The 20,246-nt window shown below is 41.6% G+C and overlaps 1 long non-coding RNA gene across 1 annotated transcript; it reads left to right on the top strand.

Annotated features, from left to right (window-relative positions):
• Positions 1–243: 243 nt before the first annotated feature.
• LOC102388162 lies at positions 244–13,201 on the top strand. The gene is made up of 3 exons (XR_323078.1): positions 244–321; positions 1,700–1,890; positions 13,161–13,201. It is a non-coding gene; the product is annotated as an uncharacterized LOC102388162 (long non-coding RNA).
• The last annotated feature ends 7,045 nt before the right edge of the window (positions 13,202–20,246 follow it).

Raw genomic sequence — 20,246 nt, 5'->3', positions numbered from 1 at the left:
AATATTTTTTCACATCATAGAAAGCACCATCATGCCTTAGAAACCTAATTAGCAACAGGTTATAATATAGCACATTTGCAAGCAAGCTCATTAGAGACAAAAAGCCCTCAGGCAGTGAACTACAAGCTTACCCCAAGACTAAATAACATTTAGCTCTTTTTATCTATTGCCCTTGGAGCACTGTACGAAGGTGGGGAAAATGCACTGTGGGAGATTCAATGCTTAAGACCTGTGTTAAAACCGTGAATCACAGGCTGAGCTGGGAAGTGTTCATATCATTCCAGGCCCATGGCTTATGCCATCAGACCGTGCTGCTTCCAGGTCAGTGTTTAGAGGCTAATTTTCAAAAGTACTTGGGCAGGCAGGAACCTAGTGTGATATTTGTATCTGCATCTTTAGGGACCTAAATACCTTTAGATACTTTGCTCTTAGACACATCAGGAACTTCCCTGTTTGCTGTAGCATTTCTACAGATGAAGGCATTCAGGTTTTCAGGGAGTAAACCCAGTGTCTCCCTAAAGCCCTTAATATGATGAAAATGTCTATCCTTTTTATTTATTACTGGTTTCTTATTCTAATACAAATTAGTCTATTGACTCTGGCTGTGAACCCTTATGATTTTATGTATAATTCATTAATCAGGAATAAGGCTAGGTCACAGTGCTAAGTACAATGCAAATCCACTAGAAAAGAGAGTTTCTGCCCTGAAAGTTTACAGTCTACTTCCAGAGCAAAACATCAGGGCTGATGAAGGAGATAGGTTGTTTTGAAGCTGTGACCTAATTTGCAGTGGTGTTTTCCCATGGCTCCTTATAAGGTCGCCTCCTCTGTTTTGAAATGTCTTCATTGTTTGTTCTTGTGTGGTAGTGCACGATACAGGAGGGAGTGGGGGCATTTCCCTCCACAGAGGACTCATTTGGGTAGGGTTGGTGATAGTTATGTCCAACTATTTGCAGACAGTTTGGAGAGAAATCTGAGACAGTACAATTGGAGGTGGCCCTGCCAAACCATCTGATCTCTGCGGTAGTCTCATGCTAGTTTTTGTTGTCAATCAGTGAGCCTACATGTTTGGCCTACTAACTTGTGGGTTCTTTCCCCTCAAGCAGTCAGTGACATTAGGTTAGTGGCTGTTTCTGCAAGATAAATTGCTAGTTTTCCTTTGTCCTACAGTTTTGATGAAAGCTTTCTCTGAGAAAACACAATACAGTATTCTAATTGCACAGACAATTTTGTCCTTACGTTGCAAGTGCAACTGCTGCTGCATACAAACAAATGGGCAATTAGGTTGGCACAGCTAGATATTTGGACATATGGTTACACTTGAATTGTCAACCTGTAAGCCTTCCTTTTAACTTGTCTTTTTTCCAATACACAGAAGTTAGATTTAGTAACTCTTTGTTTGCATATGCAAGTGCCCAGTTTCAAGTACAGTTGCATGAATTGGATGCAAATTTGCAAACATATAGAAGTAATTGTTATCCCTAAATTGCTTTATGAAATACGTTGTTTTGTCAGGTCAGTACTCTGACCTCTACCGTCTAAAATACACATCAATACTGTAAGTGAAATGACATAGGCTTTGAGTAAAAACTCTCGCAGGATTCCACAAATTACATCAATCAAAGATTCCTAAACATATGGCACTATGCCACAGGGATGTCAGATGTCCCCAGTAATTGATTCGTCTTTGATCTGGCAGGAAAAATGTGAGACCCTGCTCTTCCCTTTCTTGGACAAGAAATTCATTTCTGAAGACTGCTGTTGGTCATGCTGAAACATGAATTCAGATTCATTCCATTTCCAAACCACTGCAAGACACCACAGAGCCCTCAGCAGCCTTGGACACAATCTTCACCTCAAGAAACTCTACAATTATCTCTTTGCCTCTAGGTAATGATTAATGCACAAGCTCAAATACACATACTGGTAATAAAATACCCTAAGCCTTGCACACAGCTCTGACTGGATTCATTATTACTGGAAGGTGTTGGAGCTGCTGCCAACAGCTTTCCCAGTAAAAGAGCTTTTCTAGTCCTGAAATGTAATTTTTGTCAATATCTTGTTTGTAAAGGTAGTGTATTGGGAAGCAGCAAAGACAGTAGGAAGCAACACTTTCCAAATGGTAATTAGTAGTGTGGGCAGCAGAACACCTGCTCTGTGTGTGTGTGGAAAGGGACCTGTGTTAAAGCAAGACAATACACTACCAATAAAGTAGACATTAAACAGAAGCCCAAAGAAAGAGACCATTGAGGGAAGGGTCAATTGCATAGAAACAAAACATTTTTCAATTCCCATGGCTCAAGTCTGTGTTTGGTTTATTAACCTGAAGCAGGAATTGATAATTGCAGGTTCCAAAGAGAAATGGTTAATGTGTTTCTCTTTACCACTGCCCTAGGGCAGAGGTCAGCAACCTTTTGCTGGGGGGAAGGGGTGGGCTGCCGTTTATTACTAGCTCCCCATCGTGAACCACAAATCTCTAGGCCTGGGCATAGCCTGCTGCCTGAGTTTACACTCCCTACTGATCGCCAAGTCCTTTGCAATGAGAGGAGGTACAGATGCTCAATGCCATCAATCCCTCATGCCAAATCAGACCTTTGAGGGCCCAATCAGGCTTCCTTGTGGACCGGATCTAAACTGCAGGCTCTAGGCTGTCAACCTCTGCCTAGGGTGTTAGCTACACAAAGCAAACTTGTAAGCTTTTTCTAACATGCTAAACTGATACTGATTACTGACATTGCTTTCAGGACAATGTTAATTACCATTCTTAAGGACTGTTAGCTTAAAAGAGTGCTAACAGCAAAAGATTGATCTACTCTACTACTCTACCCCCCGGGCTTAGTTGGCTAACATTGTATTTTCTGTAACCTAGTTGCGTCCCCATGCTCACCCCCATCCCTCCTATGTTAGTCCCTTGCTTGGGCGATCTGTATTTGGATTCATAACTCTTAACATCTACTAATAAAATTCATTCTTTTTCCCTCCCTTGCAGGCAGCACTTCAGTTAAGCCAGTGTTAGCAACAGAAACAAGGTTTAAAAAAGGGTCTTAGGGCTTGTCTACAGCATAGTCAGGTCTCAATGCTATGGTACACTTAGTGATTGGGTAGGGCTTATTTTATCAGAGCCAGACTGGAGATAGAAGCTGTAAAGTCACACACACCCTTAGAAAGGACAAGTAGATGTTTAATGCAAACCTGTTTCCTGTGAATTCAGACTTTCACATGAATTATAATTCTTTATCTTTATACCCAACAATGTTAATAATACCATTGATTATTTGTATTATGATAGCACCCAGGTAAACCCAACAAAATCAGCTCCATTATGCTAGGCACTGTACAAACACACGAAACAAGACACGGCTCTGCCCTGAAGGGATTTAGTTCTTAAGTGAGCCAATTTCCTGGCAGGGAGATTCCTAGAAAGTGATTTTCAAGGTTCTTATGCCAAAACTACTTGTGTATTCATCCTGTCAATTCATACTAAGTAACATACCAAGATTAAACATAGGACTGCAGAACCAGGACAAAGGGGCTAGCTAGTTGAGTGAAAATGGACCAAGTATTGTGCTGATGGCTAAAAATATTTGGATTAATTGAGAGAAAAAAGGAGAGATTAACTAGGCACTGAGATAACAGAGTGCTGGCCATAGCAAAAAAAGGATTCACTAGATTGATTAGAGAGGGGAAGGTGCATAAGTGATCATGGCCACTGGCTGTCAGGATATTAGTGAAGTGAGAGGGTACAAAATGAGCACTTGGTAGGGTGCTGGCAGCAAGAACCTTCAAAGCACATGAACACTGCTTGCAAATCTTTCCTTGGATAGTTCAAAGTGATCTAAATAGGGACTACCACTCAGGAGAAATGCCTGCATTTTAATTCTAAATATCATGGCTGCTGGCAGAAAAACACTGAGAGCACCTGCAGGCAAAACACATCTTGAATCACAATTTGTGCCTCTCCTTCAATCTTTATTTTCCTCTCAACCCATCATCTCCCTTTTTAATCAGTAACTAAATCACCTCAAGGATGTGCAAGACTCTGCTTCCTGGCACCACCTTTTCCTAAATACCTAAATTGTTGCACATTGGCTTAAAACCATGGTCTGTCTATCGAGCAAGAGAAGCTGATCAGTATGAGTGGCCTTTGAGTACGAAAAGCTGGTTCATTATTTCAGATCTATGTAACTGCAATCAGCTACACTTCAAATCAGGGGAGACATTACTGAGACAGCTAGCAGAGACACTCAGACTGTGCGCTAATAGATTCAGGCAAAATATTGCCAGTTAGTGTCTAATTAGTCAACTCTGTATGTACACCGGTGGCAGTTGAAAAGATCTGTTTCACTTTGAGTTTCAGAAACCCTCACCACAGGAAACAATATTTTATTATAATGTAGATTTCTGGATTTCCTGCAAAAGCCCTTTATGTATAGCAATTCTTTTAATCAGTCACTGCTCTATCTAAGAAGAAAAAGCGGGGGAAAGGACTTAGGGAATAAATATTTTAATAGATGAAGTGAAAAATTATTAGTCCTCTGCTTCTCATACAGAATATAAAGTACATATAATTTCCAGGAGGACGGGATCGCTGGTGCAGCTCAACTAGAAACTTTCTTCATTAGATTGAAATAGACATGAACAGTATGTGAGGTGAGCCAGTCAAGCAGAAGAGCACATTGAAACTTCTATAAAAAAGAATTTTTCACTCCAAATATCTGATTTTAGCCTACAATTATACCTTTCTTAACCCTTTGTTGGTTCTGAAAGACTGAATTAATGTACTATTCACCACACAGGCCTCCTCATGTCAACTCTGTTGTGCCTTCTCCTCTTTCAAGTGACATAACATGTTGATCAGAGCTGGAAAATCTCTTTAATCTGTCAAGCAATATTTTTCCTATTGTAACAGACACTTCATACTGAAAGACGCATTCAAATGTTTAGTGTACACCAAAAAGATTTATGATAACTGTTAAAAGGAATTTAAGGGGGGAAGGGTTATAGCTACCACAGAGGAAAGACACATATTAATGAACGGAAAAAAGGAGTATTTTTGTCCTACATTTTGGTAATTAAATGGCATGCAGCCTTATTGGAAAGAAGTATCTTGAAGGAAGCATAGGGGTTTTTTTTCTGAGGAACGCAATGATTTTCAATGGTTTAGGTCCTGCAGAAAATACTGTGTTTAAATACATTCAAAAATAGTAAATTAATCTAATCAAAGTAAAATCATAGAACTGTAGAAAATTAGGGTTTGAAGGGACCTCAGATAGTCATCTAATCCAATATCCTGCACAAAGCAGGACCATCTCAACTAGATCATCCCAGCAAAGGCTTTGTCTACCCAGGTCTTAAAAACCTCTGCGAATGGTGCTGGGTAACCTGTGTTACCTCCAATGCTTTACTACCTTCCTAGTGAAAGAGTTTTTCCTGATATCTAACCTAAACTTCCCTTGCTGCAAAAAAAAGATTTTTTGCTCATATACTTCATATATTATCAAACTAATGGGAAAGGTAGACAGAGTATTTCAAATCAATTTTTCTGCAAAACATTTGGTTGTCAAAGTACAATTTTGATATATATTTAACATAAATCATGATAGATATATATGTGTGTGTGTGTGTACTTAATTAATAAGTCTGCTTTTGCAAACCTGTACTCAGGCAAGTAGTTAGTACTTAAACTAGTTGCAGCTGAAATAAATACAGCTACTTGTATATATGAGTAAAAGGTAGCCTTATTGTTTTGGCACATGGACTAGGATTCAGTTACAGAACCCCAAACTAGACTCAGAGACTGAAAGGAAAGGCGATGCAAATTTCTTCTTTTCCTTCTGCTGTTGCACATGCATACAGTACAAGCCCATCCTGCGCTGTGCTTCATGTTTTGAAGGAAGATTGAAAAAACGAAACCACAAATGGAAAAATAAGTCCCTGGAGTTACTCTAAAAGGCTGAGTTAGGCTTCCACTGTGTATTTTTGTTTTATGTTACAGACAAAATAATGACTCATTGTTGGAAGTTGGTAATCAATTGGGCAGCGATCATATGACCCAGTCCCATTAAGATGGAGTTTTTTAACAAAAAGGAGAAAAGTTGTGGTTCTACCAGATATGTTGCATAGGACCTATTGGATCATGCAAAAAAAAAGGTCACCAATCTCTGCATCTGGCTTACCAGTACACTTTCCTTCAATATTTAATATTTGCATTATGCATTCAAAGTTTGGTTTCCTTTCACTTGTGTTGCTGTGTTCAGAAAAGACTAGTCTAGACAGTTAAATTGAATTAAATAACACAAGGGAATCTTGTGTAGAAGAGAAGAATTATAGGCGTGGCCATTAGAGCTGCCTACACTTAGAGTTGTCTAACATTTCCTGTTAAAAGAACCTGTTTTCAATTGTCAAACCTTGCTGTTCATTTTGAATGCCTGCTCCAGATGGATTTTTTTTAACACTTCAGCAAAAGTGCTTCAACTGTTTCTAAGCGTGAAACTGGAGAAAACATGTTGCTTTCTCCAAAATAAAACTGATTCTTACTTCAGCTTTATTAAGCAGTTCTAGTGTTTCTGGGCTTTGAAACAGCGACTTGAAATTTATCCAGGCTGTTACATTTGTAGCAGTGATGTACCTTTTGCTGTTGTTTTGAAGAAAATCATAAAATCATAAAACATTAGGGATGGAAGGGACCTCAGGAGGTCATCTATGTCCACATCCTTTTTGTAGTGGGGGACCCGAAACTGGATACAGTACTCCAGATGTGACCTCACCAGTGCCAAATACAGGGAATAATCACTTCCCTCAATCTGCTAGCAACGTTTCTACTAATGCAGCCCATTATGCTGTTAGCCTTCTTTGCAACACAGACACAATGTTGTCTCATAATCAGCTTAGTGTCCACTGTAAACCTCAAGTCCTTTTCTGCAGAGCTGTTGCTTAGCCAGTCACTCCTAAATCTCCAGCCTGTAACAATAAATGGGATTGTTCTTGGGTGGGCCAGGAGCGACCCGAGCCCTTTTCCGTGCTGCACGCGGGCTGTGGCCAGCAGCCCGGGCACGCCAGGTCGGAGAGGGAGGCCGACGAGCTGGAATTAGGCACAAACGCTTAGCGGTAGTTTTAAAGGTTGTTTACTTATACCAAGATGGCAGTGGTGTAGGCTGGAAAACTTGCTTGAGTTGCGGTTACAGACACAGACAACACAGACGGTCTCGTGGAGGTTGCTAGGCTCCACGGTACAGAGCTCCGGATGCTCTGGGTGAATGCGCCACCAAAATCAGAATCGTAGGTACGTCTTATAAAAGTTGCGCTCGAAGACGGGAAGAGGTGGGCGATGGATCAGGTCACCAAGCTCCTCTGAATCTCACACAGGGTTTCTATTACCCTGCCGTGTATCCAGAGTCCCCACGAGATGGATGTGGAGTCCTCTTCGGCTTGGGCGGAAACTGCTCAAGCCTCTTATATGGCTAACAGGCCAATCGTTAGCCGCCACGTGGGAATAATTTAAAACTAGCCAATAGCGGGGAACGAATTTACATACCGGTGGCGGGAACTCTTTTGCACCGTGCATTCCTCTTGCCAACTCGAGCAATGCACTCTGCAAAAGAAGCTGCAGAAAGGCGGGAAACTCGTCCCTGCACCGGGGTTTTCCTCTGCAACAGGAAACTCTCCCGTGCAATGAAGCTGCAACTTGGCGGGGATAATTCTGGTGCCAAAGCACACACAAAATCATGCCTTTGGGCCATGACAGTTCTCCCCAAGTGCAGGACTTTGCACCTGGCTTATTGAACCTGATGAGATTTGTTTTGCTCCAGTCCTCCAATTTGTTGAGGTCTCTCTGAATCTTAGCCCTAACGTCCATCTTATCTACTACTCTCCCTAGCTTGGTGTCATCTGCAAACTTTCTAAGGGTGCACTCCATCCCATCTTTGAGGTTGTTGATGAAAATAGTGAACAAAACCAGCTGCAGGAACAACCCCTAGGGCACTCCACTTGACACCAACTGTCAACTAGACATCAAGCCATTGATTACTACCCTCTGAGCCAGATGATCCAGCCAGGTATCTATCCACCTTACAGGCCAATCATCCAACCTGTACTTCCTTATCTTGCTTGCCAGAATATTGTGGGTGATCATATCTAAAGTCTTGCTAATGTCAAGGTATATACATCAGGTGTACATCTTTTGGGTTGGGGGGCTGCTCTAATTCATGGCACTTTATGTAAAAGTGTCAGCACCTTCTATGGGGTGTGGCTGAAGCCTTCCTATCAATACTGAATTCAATTAAAAATGCTGTTGCTGCTGGTGGGCACTTTCTGTGCAATAGTCTAGTGATTAGGTTAGAATATACACCCAGGAATTGGGATGTCTGGGTAGTGTGCCTTCCTGAGCCTCACAGGAGAGTGCCTTGACCACAAGGCAATAAGATGAAGTAAATAAGATTACCCTCTACCCCTCCATCTTAATTTGGGCTGCCAAGCAGCCAACACTGCAAGAGTCATAGGGCCAGAAGAAATGTGTAAAAGAGAGAGCCCAGCTTTGCAGCTCAGAGAATAAGACATTCTTGTAAGAGAAGGGAAACCTGGGCTCTTGTGTCCCATGTCAGGACTCTTTATCTGGTTTAATTAGATAGTTGTTACTTTTAAAAACGGGAATAAACCTGGGAATAATGACAATAACCCAGGCCTCCTGGGAGAGAGTTCTGATCTGTAAACTATTGTGGAAAATGCCAGCATCACCAAAACTACCATCTATGGTATGAATTGTGACCAGGAGTTCTGGATCTCAAGGCAACAGGGGCACCTAAAGTACAGCTTAAGTCACGTGCATAAACTCCTAGGAGGTGTGAGTTTTCTGAATTTCCCTTTGGAGGTACCTACTTACTGATATAGATAAGTTAGAGCTAGTCAAATTGAATTGTAGTGAGGCACCTAAATTTTGTGCTTCCAGTGGCTAAAGTGTAGGCCCCTAAAGAAACAATTTGGATATGACCTTATTCTTCCTTTTGTCTAGGTCACTTCACCCAGCTAGCTTCCTCCACCCATTTAATTAACTCAAATTATTTTAGCATTTGCCTTTTGCATATCTTAGCCATTACGCATTATTGTTGAAGAATTGTAGCTCAGCTGTTTATAAACACAAAAAACTACATTAAAAGAACATTATTAAAATTGCAAAGTCAAGTACTCAGAAGTTAAGAAATGCCAAAATTAAGACTGCCTGTGCAACATTAATTCAACTGCCTTAAACATATGCATTACAATGCTTTCTTTAATTAGATAATTGCATCCTATTTTTACAAGACTCCTGTCTCATTCAACACACAAGCTGAAGCCTTTAAAGTTAAATGAGGCTGTGCTCAGGGCCCCTGTCTCATTTAGTTGGTGAGTAGTAATTGAGGCAGGGAATTGCAGGAAAAGAAATGTTGAATGTTCCTGTTCCTAGAGAATTAGATTATATCTCCTGTCTTTGAATAAGGATAGTCAGCAAATCATTTCAGTCTTTCACAACTTGTCACTAATGGCATCTTTCTCATTTTCTGGGTACCTAACTTGAGATACTGGAATTGGATTTGCAGAAGTGCTGAACACTCATGGAAGCTCAATTGGAACTGTGCTTTGAATATATGAACAACGCTGAGTATTCTGAAAGATTAGGTCCTTGGTCTCCCACATTGGGCACCCAGAATCAGTGGATACTTTTGATCTTAATCCGTCTTTGCTTACAGTCTGTCTACTCTGCAGTCTGCAACATGTTGAGATACCTAAATAGGGGTGTGTAAAGCAGGTCCTATTCAATTCAGATTCAGATGTGGCCTGAATCAGGGACAGTGATTCAATTAATTGATTCAGATCCCTGTCCCTGATTTGATTTGCCCGAATCTGAACCTGAAGATTCAGTGCTGATTCGGAGAATCAGTGATTCGGACATAGACACAGCTTTAAAAGTTTTTTCTACATACTTCGAGGTACCAGTGCGGCTTGTGAACACTGCAATGTTGGGGCAGATGAAGCATCCCACAGGAGTGCAGAGGCCCCAGCATGCTTGGTGGCAAACCCAGAAGTGGACCAGAAGTACTTCTGATCCACTTCTGGGTCTGCTGCTGAGTGCACTGGGGAGCCCCCTGCACCTGTCTGGGACACTCCATGAGACCCAGCATCACAGCACTCATGAGCCGCCTACTACCTTGAGGTATGTAGAAAAAACATTTAAAGCTGTGTCTATGTCCAAATCTCTGAATCTTTCCGAATCTCTCCAAATCCATTCAGTGGGTTCTGATTTGATTTGGAGAGATTAAGGGGTCCTCTGATTTGATTCAGTTTTGGAGATTCGGCCACTGAATCGAGCTGAATCTCTGCCAGATCAAATCAGGGACTGAAGCTTCACACGGCCCTACTAAGCAAGCTTTAAATGAGCTAGTTCAGGTACTGGAAACAGTCTTTCTGCAAAAGCAGCATGGAGTGCCACATTTTCTAAGAAGCTGTAGTCAGACAACCTCCACTAGCCAATGTAACTCTTTGCTTGGGTACCGCTACACTCTGCAGTGTGCAGTGCGGACATATCATTATTTCTCAGGAGCTGAAATGGGGACAATACCACACTCTCATCTCACAGATCCTGTGAAGATAAATTCATGTGTGTGAAACACTCACACAACAATGAGGAGTATCACCAAAAGCCTATGAAGAAATTTCAGAATTGTTAGAAGATGAGAAATAAACCTCCTGCCCCATGAAAATTTAATATTTAGATCTTGACTGAAAGGCAGGATCTTGAAAATTGGAAAGTAATTTAGATCAATCACTTGAGAAATGTAATTTGGGTAAACTTCACAAATATTTTGTTTCAATCCCAACTTGTCTTTTCTAGTCGAAATCAGTGAAGACCTTCAAGCAGATTTGTTTCAAAGAGAAAAACATGGTTTTTCATTTTTAAATATTGAAACAAAAGATTTCAATAATTTCAAGGCTTCTTCCGATTTACTTTTCAGATTTGCTAAATAATCAAACTTTTCCTTGAATATTTTTGGTTTAAATGAATAACTATTTTCTGAGGGGGAAAAATGTCATCAGAAAACTTCCAACCAGCTCCAATAATTTTGTACTCAGAGGCAAGGCAGGAGCTACCCATTACATACTGGGTTCATCTACAAGTGCCCTACAATGCCGTTGTTACTGCATCGTCATTTAGTACTTCCTTTTGAAAGTACTAAATGATGGCGCAGTAACAGCCCATGCTGCACCATCCACATAGCGCATAGTTATTTTTAGCCACTACATTGCCATAGCAATGCACTATACCAAGGGAGTGTGTTGCTATGGCTAAGTAGCTGCGGTGTCAGTTTTTGTCCGCCAACACAATGCCCCTATTGCATATTGCTACGGTGACCTGGCATCATGTGTAGATGCGCCCACTGAGAAGAAAACAAAATGTCGTAGTAAGTCACCACTGTCCATCCTATCCACTGAGTGAGTCAAGGCTTCCGTAGGAAAAGAAAGTATGCAACATTCATAATTCAGACATACGTGGGAACCATATTAAGGTTATGTAGATAGCCTTAATTTTTGTATTTCCTAACTTTTGAGTTTTGAAATTGCAATCTTACTGTTATTTTAATGTAAGTTTTCAGTGTATCATTTCCCAGGTTGGGTTACTTTTTCTGTTTTTTTGGCTTTTTGGCATGTGTATTTGTGCATGTATGCATATGCATACACATGCACATACCCCATCATGTCCTATTGTAACCTATATGAACTGGCAAGCCTTGCCTGCCAAAACCTAAAGGCCCTCCCTGTTGTTGGGGTGGGCCAGGGATCAGGTTTACAGTGTTTACAGTCCTGAGGTACAAGGGGAGTGAGGTTTTTGGCTTCCCCTCAAAGGCTAAAAGACCTTGATGTCAGGAAAGGGCTACCAATGGAGGGCTGCAATAGATTCTTTAGGACAATGGAAAAAGAACAGGGACTTTGTATTGGCAGTCACATGTTTCATCAGGTGGGTCACAATTTTTATATCTACTTCACAGACCTCTGTGATTTCAGCTAATATTGTAACCAGTAACCATGAGAAGTTTTTATCCTCTGCCTTGACTGGCACTAGAAACAGATTAGACATTTGTCAGTGGGTTTCATAGCCATTTGCTGGCAGCAGAGGAATGGTGGGTCTCAGAAATTGCAGGCACCATTCCAGACTCTGGAAAGGAGTGTGCTCATGTGGGCATAGAGTTCTGTTTTCAGAGTGCTCTGTATATAAAGTGAGATGCAACAAAAACAATTCCATTCATGCCAAAAATCAAAATAAGAAAAAAAGTCAAGGAGCATCTGAGTTCCCACTTCAGCATTACTGGGACTCAGCATTACTGATTAGCCTTTCCTGGAAAAGTCAATGGAAAGAAAGACTTAGTAAGATCCTCCGCAGTTCCAGAAAATCATTCCACAGAAGTGAGGTGGAGGGGAAGTGTGTCTCACCCTAAAGAACACACAAGGGATGTCCCCCAACAGCTCAGTAGAAGCCAATTCCACCTACAGGGCTTCCACATGACTCCATGTTGGTACCACGTGGCCATGGTGTACTCTCCACTGACAGCTGTTCCTAAAGGGACATGAAAAGCACAGTATGGGGCAATGAAGAAATTCATACAAATTCAGTCTATAAGCATTTTTCAGCAGATTCCCTTCAGGCTTGGATGAAGAAATTAACAATTTATATTGCTGATACTGGCCTCCCCACAAATCTCCAGCTCTTTAGCAGCTCTCTTTTGGGTTATTTTTGCATGGGATGGGTTCACATGCAGAGGGTCCTTACTACACAGGGATTTAGGGAGCCTTGTCTAGTCCTATTATGACATTGCCTGACTTATGCACAATAAATTTAATTGGATTTGACATTAATTTCTCTAGAGCACTTGTGTGACAGGTGAGACCTCCTGCCTGACACTTGCACCATGTTACAAGTGGTCTGAATGGAGTTGACCTACAGCTGCCTGCAGGTTGAAAGCAGATCTGATTAAATATAAAATCTGTTTAAGCAAAAAAGGTCACTGTGAATGATACCCTCTATGCAGATGAATTTATTAAAATATATTGACTAGCTAGAGACTGAAGAATAAACTGAAAAATCAAATGAACTGTAGCAGTTCTACTAATACAAGCATACATTTTTATTTCAGGACAGACTGAAAGTCTGATGAGTCAGCCATGAAAATACCCCAGATGGATGTTATCCAGCAAAAACTCTGTTATCCTTTCTGCACAATAAATTGGAGACTAAAACTTGGATGTGGTTAGTTTTCTCTTGAAGGATGAAAGAATAAAAAAACCCAAAAAACCTAGGTAACAGACTTCAGTGCCAAGAATCTCTGCATAAAATTGAGTATTTTCTTTTCAGTAAGACAAAGACCTAAATATTATTTTTAAATAGGAAAAGGCCAGACACTGTTTTCCTTCACTAATAACTTTGGGCTGTACATAGATCCCTAGGGCAGGCCCAATTTAAAATAAAAAATAGAACAACATACAAGTCATTAGTTCACAGTTAACACTCATATAAATAATATAGGATGCCTATATATGTGCAGAGAGGCTGCTCTGAAGTGCTATAATTACAATGCGTTGGAGCAGACTCAATTAATCGATTAATTGAATCTGCTGGAGTGTGGTAATTATTAGGGCTGTGCGAAGCTTTGGTCCCTGATTCGATTCGGCAGAGATTCAGCCCAATTCAGTGGCCAGATCTCTGAATCCAAATCAAATCAAAGGACCCTTTAATCTCTCCAAATCGAATTGGAACCCTCTGAATCGATTCAGAAAGATTTGATGATTCAAACATAGACACAGCTTTAAATATTTTTTTTTTACATACCTCTAGGTACCAGGTGGTTCATGAATGTTGTGATCCTGGGGCAGATGGAGTGTCCCACAGAAGTGTGGGGAGCTCCCCAGCATGCTCAGCAGCAGACCCAGAAGTGGACCAGAAGCACTTCTGGTGCACTTCCAGGTCCACTGGGGAGCATACTGGGCCCCCCCCCCCCCCCATGCCTCCTGGCTCAGTGACTGGTGCCTCCTGGGTTGGGGGGGCCCGGGGCCCCCCACAGCCAATGGCCAAGCCAGGGAGGTGCGGGGTTCCCCCCAGTGCACTCCTCAGCAGACCCAGAAGTGGACTGGAAGTACTTCCGGTCCACTTCTGGGTTAGCCACCAAGCACATGGAGGACCCCCCCCCCCATGTGCCCCAGCATCGCAGCGTTCACTAGCTGCCTGGTACTACAAGATACGTAGGAAAAACATTTAAAACTATGTCTATGTCCAAATCACTGATTCTCTGAATCAACATCAAATCTTCAGGTTCACATTTAGCTGAATCAAATCAGGGACAGTGATCCAAATCAGTGAATTGAATCGCTGTCCTTGATTTGGGCTGTATCCAAATCCGAATCAAATAGAGCCCATTTTGCACACCCCTAGTAAATATCACGCTCCAACAGACTTCAGCATCTTGTGTATCAGTGTCCCCACACTGAAAAATGGTGGCGGGGGGCTTTAATGACTATCTTTAATTAAAGTACCCCCACTGCCATTTTTCAGCATGATGATATTGATACACGTGAAGCACTGGGCACTTTAATTAGAGCAGCTCTTGGATCTGCTCTAATTAAAGCACCCCCTCATCCCCCACCCCCCACAATTCCTAGAGTATGTCTATAAATGCCCATAGTGTTGCTGCTGTATGCACCTTTCAACACTAGATATCAAAGGACTCCAAAATTTGGTTAAGCAACTTTACAGATAGAAAAACAGAAACACCAGGAAGGAAAGAGATCTGCTCAGGTCATACAATAAGCGACTGGCAGACCTACAAATGAACATGCTTCCTGGTCCCTAGTTGTGCTCCATTTGCTGGTCCCAGCTGTCTTGCCATCATAAAGGAAACCTGACAGAGACTCACAAACAAGCTTAGAACCATTAAGTACCAGTAAGTAAATTCTGTGATTCTTGCAATTAAACCCTAAAGGCAGGTACCTTAGCAGCATGATTTAGTTACAAACACCAAACTCAGCAAGACTTTCCAAAACATTTCACCAGCATTCACAATCTTCCTCATGAGCCTGAGCTGTGGCTTGAGTAAATCAGGACTGCACGTATTTATACTTTCTGGCAGACACCAGGCCAAACTCAGTGGTTTTGCTTGGTTTCCATGAAACTAGCAAGAATGGCTATTTCAGCTGATTTTCACTTTGGGTTTTTTAGGTTAATTCAAAATTGAAACTATAAAAAAATAGGGGTATGTAAATCTTACAAGCCAAAACTGCAAAAGGTTCATATAAAGGTCTGGGAACTGAAACCACTGTGATTTTCATGTCTCCAATGGTAAGGAAAGGCTTGATGATGAATAAGTATTGCAGGATTTTTAAGAAGCTAGCTGTCTGTTGTAAGGAAACTTCATAATGAATAGGTGAATTGTATGAATGTTTGTTTATCATCAGAAAGGAGTGTAGGTTGGTGCTGCTCACCTTTTGACACCCTTGAAAACCAACACTTCATAGTTCTGAAATCCATACGGGTTAGACCTCTTAGCTGTGAAACCCCAAGACATAAAAAAATAAAAATCCAGAAGGAAGCCATGCGGTCCTGGTGGTTGGAATAAACGTACTGGGTACCAAAAGGAGGTGAGCCTCTGACTCAGTATGTGATTGTAAGGAAGCCACTCCACCACCTTGTGCTTCAGTCAGCTTAGTTCAAATTAACTTAAAAAGAGGAATCACTGAAAAATACCCACTCTGACTAAGCTAACTGTTGAATCACTGTACATGCAATACCTCTGAGAACTTTCCTGGCATACCACTTACCTTCTCAAAGGAATAATCATAGCCAGATATCTTAGGTTCATGCTACCAAAAAAGGAATGCTTTCAAATAGATTAAACTCTACCATTTTTTTTAATACCAATTTTGTGACTCTGAAGCATTCCCATTTCCCAGAGAGACTTAGGAATCATTAGCATCACCATTAATTCAGTATTCAACCCTAGCTGGATGATGTGGGCACATCCAGACAGGCACACACATGTGTTTCCCTGGGGACAAACAGCAGGGGCACATAGTTATGCTGCTGCTACTTGTCCCTAGGGAACACTCATGCATGCGTGCTCTGGGCTTTAGCAAATTGCCCCAGGTGGAGTAGGGAAGGCTGGGATCAGCACCTGGGCTAACCCCAGCAGACTTACTTGGAGTCCAGGGGGCTTCCCAGGGGTCCAGCAGTGGTGATCCAGAAGCAGGGACCTGCCCAGCAGCTGGAGTGTGGTTCCAGCCAGCCAGGCTCCAGTTTCGGGTGGTGCACGCTGCCACCATGTGCACCACCCCACTTTTTCTAGCGCAGGTTTTTTTGACACTGGGATCTCCCAGTGTCAAAAAAAAACCCTGCACTGCATAAGTGCAGCAGAGAACGTCTGCATGTGAGGTGTGTGCAATGTGCAGTGCTACAGACGGGTCTGCAGCACTGCATGCTGAACATGTGAGCTTGTCTGGAGGTGCCCCTATGCTTCTTGTAAGGAGAAGGAGCAAAGTATATTGAAACAGGATGAACTGTGGCTATCCCACTATAATAATGAAAGGCCTTGCAAGATGGTTTTACATTGATTAAAATAATCAGTAACTCACACTTGCAATCAGAAACTCTTTTCCTCAAATGTCATTGTTTTAGGCAAGCAACTAAAGTAATTTAGCAACACCAGAAAGGACAAAAAACCATTCAGAAGACAGGATTCTTCCTTCTCCTTTGATCTGGGTGATGGCCTTTTGACCTCCTCAAAAGTATTGTCTCCCCAGCATCTACAAACCTGTACCAAGAAAGAGAAAGATAGGACTATGCAGTCATATGTGGAAAACCTGAGTCCATTTCACTACTTTGAACCCTTGACTGAATATATATCAGTTGCAAATATTGCAGCCCATGTTGAAAAATTTAACTTGTTAAGGTCATTAATGCAAAACATTAACTACTAACTGATGAGGAGAGGGCTGCCTTTAGCCCTAAAAGCTGAATGTAATTGTGTGGGGCAGAAAGTGCTTGCAAAGATTATTTGATAAGGGAGATGAATGGGAAAAAAATCACATCTCTTTTATATTAGGGCACCAACTACAAATATAGGCTCCAATCCAGAAATTTGTTCTTCCCACATGGTGCCCTATTGGTGCAAGGGCTGGGTCAACATTAGTACAGTCCCCAAAGCAAATTATAACTGCTCTCATTTATATCAGCTACCTACACTTGATGGAAGAGTCATATCCCCTTTCCCCTCTCAGTATGCCAAAAACTGGTGGTTGAATTACTGAGGGCCAGATTAAGGCATTCTGAAGCCCAGGTGTGCAATGGTATCAAAGGTCTTATGGATCTGCTCCTACACTTTGGCTCTATCCCTTGTTCAGGGTGGCCCTTCCCCCCTTCCAGAGAAAGAGGGACAGAAGCATGGGACCCACTTCTCCCCCACCAGTAGGAACAGCAGCCAGGATCCTCTTTTTCTCCAGGACTGTAGAGGTAGTCTGCCTCATGTTTATTTCAACAACCAGGGTGTATCTACTTGGTGAGTAAACATCATACTCCATGCTGTATACTACGAACAAAATTGGAGACTCTTTGCTAGCGTGGTGTTGGTGAAGCCCTAGGAGAAGTAGCTCCTGAAGATGATCCCCCACAGAGTAGAAAATCAGAAGAAGCCATTATTATTACCCAGACTGAACTCCCTTATAGTCAAGACCAAAACCTGCACCTAGTAATTTTGGTATCAAACCTATAACTTGTATTTGAGGTATCTTATTTTGAGGTATCTCCAATCTTGCAGTAAAGACTTTAAATGATGCAGAATCCATCATTTCCCCATGTGGTGGATTAGGAAAGAATAATTGCATATACAAACCGCATGGACAAATACAGACTGGGGAATGATTGACTAGGCTGCAGTGCTGTAGAGAATGACCTGGGGTTATACTGGACTATAAGCTGAATATAAACCAAGATTGTATTCTTCTTACGAAATAAACCAATCGCAGACTGAGTTGTATTATAGGAGTGTATCTTGCAAGTCAAGGGAAGTGATCCATCCATTCTATTCAGTACTGGTGAGGCTTCACCAGGAGCACTGTGTCCAGTTTTGGGTCCCACACTTCAAGAAAGATGTTGATAGATGGGAAAGTCTAGCACAAATCAACAACAATTATTAGAAGCTTGGAAAACATGACTTATGAAGAAAGGCTGAAAGAACTAGGGTTACTGAATGTGGAGAAGAGAATATTGAGGGGAGTGGGGTTCGTTAATAGGCTTCAAATACCTGAAGGGAGATTATAAAGGTTCAGTGGTGGCCATAGAGGACAGGACTAGGACCAATGACTTTGAGCTGCAGCAGAGGAAATTTAGATTGGAGATGAGGAAGAACTTTCTGACTATGAAAATGCTAAAGCATTGGAACAGGTTATCTAGAGAAGGTGTGCCATCTGCATCCTTGAAAATGTTCATGCTAGACTTAGCTGGGATGGGTTTTTGTCATGGGTGATACTATCTTGAGCAGGGAGTTGGTGTATTCATAAGGTCCCTTTCAGCCCTACTTTCCTATGATCCCATGTAAGATGTGGGACATTTCTGTCCTTGCAGAGCTATTGTTCCTCACAAAGACTTAAATAGACTTTGTCACAGCATTTACACTTGTCTTTCATTTTCAGTTGTTTTTTCAGTCATTTTTTTCTCCTGAATGAAATATGAAATTCTGAGGTAATGACATGATTCAATTAGCTGGGGCCCCAGCGAAGACCAATAGTACCTGGCCTTGGAAGTGCTGTGAGAGATGCATGTAACTTTTCTTTGCAGGAAGAGTCTTTGTGTGGCTGGCTGTGCTGTCTTTAAGTCAGCTTTTGTCTGCTGGAAGAGCATGTAGCTGCCCAGGCACAGCAGAGAACCAGGGCCCCTGTATTTATTCAGTCGATTAAAGATCTCACATTAGTCAAAAGGCAGAAATGTCAAGGGGAAAAATAACGGCAGAGCATAACTCTCAGAAATAGTCGGATTCCAATTACTCTAATTATATCTTTCAAAGCGAAGGTATGAAAATTATCACTTAAATGAGAGAACAAGGAAGGCACAGGAATGGTACCTTTTCGCATCTTATCTTTGTCTCCATGCCATTGTACTGAATTGCTCTGATTACATTTTGTTAAAATCTTTTCATTTTTCTTACTGCTCTCCAGGGATGTAAGGCTGGGTGAACAAAGCAGGGTTATCAAACCAAATTCAATTTCACAAACTCCTAAAGGGAAACAGTTATGAAAAGGCAGCCTTCAGAAATATCAGATGCCTGTCTAACTTTCTTTTTAGGGGCTTGATAAGATTATGATGGAGGATGAATACATTGCTGTTGCATTTTCTGTAGCCATATTAAGAACATCAAAAAATGTCACCAGAACAAAACCATGAAGGTCAGCACGCCCCATTCTTTGGGTTCAGTTTAATCCCCTTGTCCAGAATTCTCATCGTGCCCTTCGGTCTTTCCTCTTCCTGAAAAAATTGGCTATCTCTAAGGCTTCAGTACTGTGCTTCAGTCACCTCTTGCCTGGACTGCAGTTATCACCAGGTTCAATAAACACATGCATGAATGAGAATGAACTTTATTGTGGAGTAGTAGGTAACCTCTCTAGATCCCTTTATCTCTATCTACCTAACCAGCTATTTAACGGAGGGAGCATCTCCTAGTTACCAACTTCCTCAGTCTGCTTCTTTAGAGAGGATCTCTAGATTACAACTTCTATCACTACATTGTCCCTCTTAACAATAAGTACAAAAATCAATTAACACAAAATCAATTAACACCTATCTACAGAGGAGATTAACACTCATCTACACACTAGCATATCACTCTGAAGTGAATCTTTACTACTCACTTTCCTAGTTTCCCTTTAACTGCAGCTCCTTTATCACGTCTCTATAAGTCGTTTTGGAGGTTTCACCTTCCTCTGTGACTGACAAAGGCTAAGTACAGACAGTCAGAAAGCCTAAGACTAATTGATTCAGTCTTCACAAGTTAGTCTAATCTGCATAGATTGAACTGATAAGCAAGGGCTCCTACAGATGTGTGCGGAGCCTGTTCTGACACACTGGAAATCCAGCGCATTGCAGAGGACTCGATTAATTATGTCTGCTGGAGCATGGAAGTTGACATGCTCTGGCAGCCTTCTGCATCACATGTATCCATGTCCCTGTGTATCCCTGGGCTGAA

Source organism: Alligator sinensis, unplaced genomic scaffold, assembly GCF_000455745.1.
Source record: "Alligator sinensis unplaced genomic scaffold, ASM45574v1 scaffold59_1, whole genome shotgun sequence".
NCBI lineage: Eukaryota > Metazoa > Chordata > Crocodylia > Alligatoridae > Alligator > Alligator sinensis.
Note: the sequence above shows the minus strand (reverse complement) of the source record. Positions and strands in the feature narration are given on the sequence as shown.